This window comes from Lactuca saligna, chromosome 7 (genome assembly GCF_052625555.1).
Source record: "Lactuca saligna cultivar CGN05327 chromosome 7, ASM5262555v1, whole genome shotgun sequence".
NCBI classification, from domain to species: domain Eukaryota; kingdom Viridiplantae; phylum Streptophyta; class Magnoliopsida; order Asterales; family Asteraceae; genus Lactuca; species Lactuca saligna.
This window is the reverse complement of record NC_136423.1, coordinates 82,133,298-82,140,662: the sequence shown is the minus strand read 5'-3', so window position 1 is coordinate 82,140,662 and position 7,365 is coordinate 82,133,298. Positions and strand designations below refer to the sequence as shown.

The 7,365-nt window shown below is 30.5% G+C and overlaps 1 long non-coding RNA gene across 5 annotated transcripts; it reads right to left on the bottom strand.

Annotated features, from left to right (window-relative positions):
• Positions 1-260: 260 nt before the first annotated feature.
• LOC145005911 (uncharacterized) lies at positions 261-4,090 on the bottom strand. Of its 5 annotated transcripts, none has more exons than XR_013662706.1 (6): positions 3,673-4,090; positions 1,898-3,406; positions 1,722-1,814; positions 1,191-1,288; positions 949-1,024; positions 261-649 (listed from the first exon to the last, which is right to left on the bottom strand). It is a non-coding gene; the product is annotated as an uncharacterized LOC145005911 (long non-coding RNA). The 5 variants fall into 5 exon arrangements; XR_013662707.1 differs by having other exon boundaries at positions 1,741-1,814; XR_013662708.1 differs by having other exon boundaries at positions 1,722-1,809.
• Between the last annotated feature and the right edge of the window lie 3,275 nt (positions 4,091-7,365).

The following is a 7,365-nucleotide window of genomic DNA, read 5'->3' as shown; positions in this document are numbered from 1 at the left end:
AGTTCAAGCGTTTGCTAAAGGAGTTTACGCTAGATTTTTTTATTGAAATAGACATATTATCAAAATCTATACAATATAATCAACAAAAAGTAAGCTCTCATCTACTTTGATGTATTTGGCTACAATGATAAATGTTGGTAGTTTTAAAAACCAAATCCTTTATAATTCCTTTTCTAGTTTCTTTAGGCAGCGTAACATAGCTTATTGAAAACAACAAAACAATAGGATCGTAAAAGAAAATTTATGACGACTAATGAAAATGTAAATGATAAAAGTATTAAGTACTTAATGATAAATGGTTACATTGTAAGGAGCATCATTGATGACTTTGATAGCCACATTACCCCCATTTTGTACTATAACTATTCTATTAAACATCAACGGGATTATGTTTTTTTGCTAGTTCAAATCAGAATCTTCAAATGCAGTTCCTCACTCTTTTTTGTATAACTCTTATGTTGTTTTATAAGCATAGAATGTTCTTTTGGTTGCAAATTTTGTTACAGATATGTTGATTTTTTTTGAATGCTCTACTATCTAAATGTGGCACAAATAAATCATTGATGAAGGAAATCAAACATAAAGACATGAAACTGATCAACTGCTATGCTCATAGGAAGTTTTGAATAATGGTGATATAACCCATAATCTGTAAAAAAAACAAAATGAAATATGTCAAAAAGCATAAAATTTGTTAAAAATAGCTATTGTCTGTCAAAAAATTAAAAAAGCTCCTTTGCAGGAAAAATCAAAATTGGGTTCTATTTTGTAAGAATTTTCAAAATTAGTTGCCATTTCGTAAGAAATTTTCTAAATTAGTAGCTATTTTGTAAGAAATTAAAAATTAGGGGATGCTTTGTAACAAACATGCATATCCATCAACTAATTTATAAAGATTAACCAAAACATCTATTTTTACCCATGTACGTATAACTTAATTTCTTTTACCAAGTTTAGCCTGAAGTGAAATCAGAAATGTGTTCTCCTTTGGTAATATTAGTTCTTGAAGATCATTAACCTCCACCTAGTTCATGATTAAAAAATGTGTTTAGTTGGATGGAAGGGAATGGACACCATAATGAATAGCCTATTTCATTCTATTAGCGAAAAAAACATTTTTTGTCATTCCGATGGAATGGATGATTCCATTCCATCATACCAAACACTTTTAATGTAAACAATGTAATTACCTTCAATCGGTTACCACCTTAAGTGTACTTAATGTGCAGTTTTTTCGTATCAACGGAACGCGGGTAACAAAATCCAATGATTCATGATTTCTTTACACCTTCATGTAGTTACAAAGAAATAAAAGCAATGTTTATATATATATATATATATATATATATATATATATATATATATATATATATATATATATATATATATATATATATATAATCAAAATGATCTTCTTTGTATCAATATAAGCTTTTACTTTTGATGTTAAACATGTCAATTTTCAATCCCAAGAAAATAAAAATGGATTTCACATAATGTTAAGGATTTTTGTAAGGTGTTTGGAAGGAAGTGAATCTGACAAAGGAAATAGAAATCTATAATATGAAGAAATCATAATAAATGAAGAAAGGATTAATAAGACAAACGAAAATAAAATTGAATTTATTTTATTGTAGGCATTTTTTAACTATATATAGAATTCGCAACGAAGTATTTTAAGTGATAAAAGAAAGTAGGGTGCTAAAAAAGAAAGTAGGTACACAAAAGACATGAAAATACAGAAAATGCCCCTGCTTCGATTTTTCGAGATTATATACTGCAGATTCGTCTGGTTATATCCAAAGAAGGCTACTCTATCATGCAAAATAACAAACCGTAAGTATAATTACTTATTTACCCCTAATAGTAGGATTTTGTTTTCAAAATGTTATAATACCTGCAGGAGCTGTAGAACATTCTCACTCTACATATGCATCTCAACTGTTGTATAACCACCTTTAGACATACACCACCACCCAACCTGACATAATTTACACTATTCTTTTCTCATTAAAAAATTTATAAAATAAAAATAAAATAAATCTTGTATCATAATTTTCACCAATTATGCACAACTTTTTGTGGATTGAGCTTTTTAGGAAACATGTTGAACGTTTCTTTCCTGTTTACATTATAAATTACTTAAAAAAACATAATTTAAAAGGTTGTGGAATTTTTTTGTTTGTTCTGAAAGCCTCTCTATTGATTTTGGTTCCTTTTTTGAATCTGATGAAATTGAAGGCCCACCCAAACTGGAGTTTGAAATATTATCAATCAAAACTTAAAGGTTGTTACATTGTTAAAGGTAGCTGCTTTGTCTTACTGACCATTTATCGTGGAAATGTTATATGGTTCTATTTCTTTTTACTTTAACCTATTTTTTTTACTAATGCCCCAATGTATTTCTTACTGATTCATAATATGATTTGAAAGCTATATAAGGGAGGAAAAACTTACATAATGAACTTAAGACTGTGAAGAGTTCTTTCTAATTTATAAAAATTGACTACAATAAATTTGTATTTAAAATGACATTAAAAGGCACTCGCAACATATTTAGTTCTTTAAGATTTACAAGATCCTTGGGTATGGGACCAGAGAATTGATTGTGGGCACGTGACATGTTCAGGAAAAAAATAAAGAAAAGTTGTCAATACGAAAATATAACATTTCAGATAAGATTTTTGGAATACTATATTTGATGGGATAAATCTAAACAGGATATGCCACATGCAACAAAAAATGTTCTAGGAGTATAACATTTCAGATTAAGATTATATAAGTTGGATTGGCTTGACTGGACTCCCGAAAAGAATCATATAGTAAGTGCATCCCAAGATGGAAGGTTAATAGTTTGGAATGCTCTAACAAGTCAGAAAACCCATGTCATTAAACTCCCATGTGTGTGGGTAATGGCATGTGCTTTTTCTCCAAGTAAAACCCATCCGACGAAGAGAAAGAGGAGTGACATCAAGAAGAAACTACTCTTTAAAATCAACACGAAGAATTCCACATTTTAGTTGCTGCAATTAAGTATCTACTTTCAATTCATAATGAACAAAAAAACATCAAGTTTTGAGTTACAAAACTGTAGAACCAGAAATGTTTGTGTAGCTGCTAATACAGGTAAAGTCACCTTTCATAGGCTTTCAATGTTCGGTGTATTTACTGCACAACACAACTAATAACAAATTAAGATAATTACCATCTTCCAAATTTGTATAAACCCTCAATAACCCACATACTTGTAATTACCAGCTTCCATAAGACGTTCTTACTTCAAAGGAAGATTGGAATGAAAATTCGGAAACCTGGTTGAGGCATTTCATCGAGCAGTTGGAGTGCTTTATCAAACTTTCTTTCAAATGTTAACCTTAAACGCAAATAAAACTGTAGAATCTGAAACCTGTGTTGGAGAGAGAGAATATGAAATTTGAGATAAAAAACAATGCAAACCAAAACAGGAACCAAAATAGGGATCAATTTTTGATTATTATTAAAAAATATGTAATTTTTAACTTCTCTTTGGTGGTGCGATTTTTGATTATTATTAAAAATAAACCAAAAAACAAAAAAAAAACATCTGTGATCGTCCGATATCAACAGAGAAGCAAGAAATCCAAACAACTTGATCGTCATATGAAAATCAAATAGAAAAAGAAAAAATTCTACCTCTATCGCTTGAATTTGAGAGACCTTACGAACCAAAATGACCTAATGTTTCATCTTTGATTTCTTTCGTTCGTACATTCTAAAAGTTGTGAAGGAAGCAGAAAGGCGACACATAAAAATAAACATTTGTGCTCATCCGGTACCGACTAGGGCGGTGTTCCATGATGGTAAGGGGAGTTGATGGTGGTGCGTTGGGGTGTGTTGCAGGCAATGCACTGGCAGCGGGTTGCTTGTGGAGGTATAAGCTGAAGACGATGAACAAATAATCAAAATGGAAAAAAAAAAAAAAAAAAAAGATTGGCGGAGGTAGCGGTGATGGGTGGAGACGAAACGAAAGAAAGAAGGTGGAGGGTATGTGTTTCTTGAAAGATTGATTATTGATTACCATGAAGGCATAATAAGGCGGTGGAAAGGTACACGTAGGTGAAACATGTCGATTGGTCACTAATGATACGCCACATATATAAACAAAAGCGGTGGGATCAGATGAGGAATTCCAACCAGAAATAGTTGAGAAATCTGAAAAAAAAAAAAAAAAAAATTTAAAAAGTTATGGGCTAAAGTAAAAATTGATCCGTTTCAGAAGGACCAATTAGGACAAAAATGAAGACAGAAATGCCCAACTAGAAAACAATCAAAGTAAAGGGCCAATTTTGCCAATACCACACACATTTCCAAGTGTTGTATTCATTTGAAACTAACACTACAATTCAAGAGTTTTCTAATTTATGTATATTTATAAGTAACAATTCAAGAGTTTTTAACTTATGATTATTAATTAGTAATACTAATAACTTTTTATTTTCTTTTCTATTATAAGGTTGTAAAGTTTTACTCATTAAAAACATTAATATATTTGAAGAGATTTGTCATTTAAATATAAAAAGTTAATATAAATGTTATAATAAATGTTTTAGTGTTTTTATGTTATTAAAAGTTGTAGTGTTTATTTTTTATATTTTTTATTATTCGTTGTATATATATCTTTTATTAATACAAATGTTATAATAGATGTTTTTGTATTATTATGTTACTAAATGTTGTAGTTTATATTTTTGTTCATATATTTTGTTATCAATTATATATAGATTATCATACGTTTGATATATAATTTACACAATTTTAAACGATTTATAAAATTATCAAATAATTGTATATATCACAATGAATTAAAAATTAAAACTATAATAATCATACTATATTATAAATGAATCATTTTTTCTTTCACCTTATTCATTTGCAACTCCCAACTTTTCATGTTTCCATACAATATACTTAATTTATTAACTTAAATATGCTTTTAGTTGTAAACATTATCATAAAAATAAGAATTTGTGACTTATCAATATAATATACTTAATTTTTTAACTTAAATATATAGTTAAATAAATAACCTACATTAATATATCAAATAAGCTTAAAAATTTAGTGTAAAATTTAAGACCGAAAGTAAAATATCAAATAATGTTTAAAAAAATTTAATATATATTTTTTAACATAGTTAAAAGGAAAACATTAATTATAATAATAATAAAAGAACTTAAATTGATGAATCAAATTAACTAAAAGGTATCTAGAAACAATATTCTAACAATATATTTTTAACCTGGCCGCACAACGCGCGGTAATTCGTCTAGTACCAATATAACAGAAGCAAAGAGGAACAAGAACAATAATAGCATATATGTATCATATGACAGGCTTTCAATATCGACTCATAATCAAATTCAAAGATTTACCATCAATGAGACATAACAATTTCAATACTTGATATACATCAATAAAACTTCAGCCCAAATGGCACAGAAGGCATACAAATTTCTGATTAATCATTCTGATAGATTTCAGTTTTTTACGCTGTGTTTAGCATTTCGGTAGATTTCAGGTTTTCACGCCGTGTTTAATATCTCGATAGATTTCAGGTTTTCACGCCCTTTTTATTATTTTGCCAATGCCATTAAATAGAATTCGTTCACTTACGGGGGACATGCTCTACATGACAAGAGGCTTCGTACCATTACCAATGTGTACCTAAGTCCTTTCACTGATCACATGGTCAAAGGTATTACTTTTGCTATCAAAATAGCAGAAAATAATAACATGGGAAAAAAACTCGGAATAATAATATATCAATACCACTGTGAATCCAAGTCCTTTCACTGATCACAGGGTTAGACGTATAGCTTTGCTATCAAAATAACGAATAAAAATATCACGGAAAGCATATAGCACATATAACATAAAACATACAATTGTTCATATATATTGAATTCACCTTGAAATAACTGGGGTTAAAATAGTAATTTGTGTAGCACTTCGTTACTATAAATAGTTTTCTTCTATAAAAACCAGGAGCTTTCATGAAAAAAAGGGCTCTGTGAAGGTAGAGCTTTAAACCGAAAAGATAAATTTCTCGAGGTCTTCGGGCACATCGGGGTGTGTTCTGGGCTTTAAAAATGATATCGAGGCTTCGGGGGAAGTGGAAATAATAAAATTATTGAAAAAGGGGTGAAAAATGGTAATTTCCAAAGTTTACCCGGGAGATCTCGCAGCCACTATATATAGCTGCGAGGGTCGGATCCAAAGCAAGGAGGGAGAGGCACGTGGCTCGGATCTTCGGCCGAAGGAAGAATACGTGGCGGAAGCAACAAAGGCGAGCGAGGCTTGGATGTGAGGGTCGGACGCCTGCTAGCTTGGCTCGGACGGCAACATGCGTAGCACCTCGGACGCACCATGACTTCGGAAGCGAGGAGTCACTGTATACGCGTCGAAGTCTTGGCTGCTCAACGCATCGGTGACAAAATTGCTTCGGACAAGTGGCCTACTCGAATTGAGGCTGGCGTGGCTAGTTCCGGATAAGGCTTATCCATGCGAATTTCTCGGAAAGTGAGCCTAAATCTTCTAAAATCCATAACTTTCGCATACGAGCTCCGTTTTTTACATTCTTTATATGCACGCGCAGGCAGAAATATATTCTACAACTTTTGTTTAGAATCCGCTGGCTAATTATGATTTATTTTTAATATTAATATTTTTAACAGACCGGGACAGGAAAATCCATTAACTTCTTCATCTGACTTCCGTTTTCTTTAGACTTTTAACCGTTGTACTACTATTGACGAGACCTTCGATTCTCGTTTAAGTTGTGTCAGTTAAATATCGCTCGATCTTTATTTCAAGTTTTAAGCTGTCTACCGCTATTTAGAAACTTAGAAAAATCATAACTTCCTCATACGAAGTCAGATTTAAAAGTTCTTTATATGAAAGTTTATTATTTTAATATGTTCTACAACTTTCATTTAAATCACTAAGGCTAAAAAGTAGTTTATCGGAAACTCACTTTTTACGCGGCATAGTGTTTGTCGGTTTTATCTTCGATTGATCATAACTTTTTCGTTATAATTCGGAATTCGACGAGGTTTTCGCCTAAAATTTTCTTACGAGATTCTTTACAACATTAAATAATAAAATTTTACTTATTTCAAATTTCATATTTTCGCTAAAATTCACTATTTGGCTTTTAATTGGAATCTCATAATATTTCCAACATTTTCTAAGTAATTCTAAACATAGTTTTACTTCATTTTTAGTAAAAACTATCTGTTAGAACTTAACACTCAATATTATTCACATTTAATAATTACATAACACGATAACAGAACGTGTATGTTATATATTAGTTTCTTTTTTCGA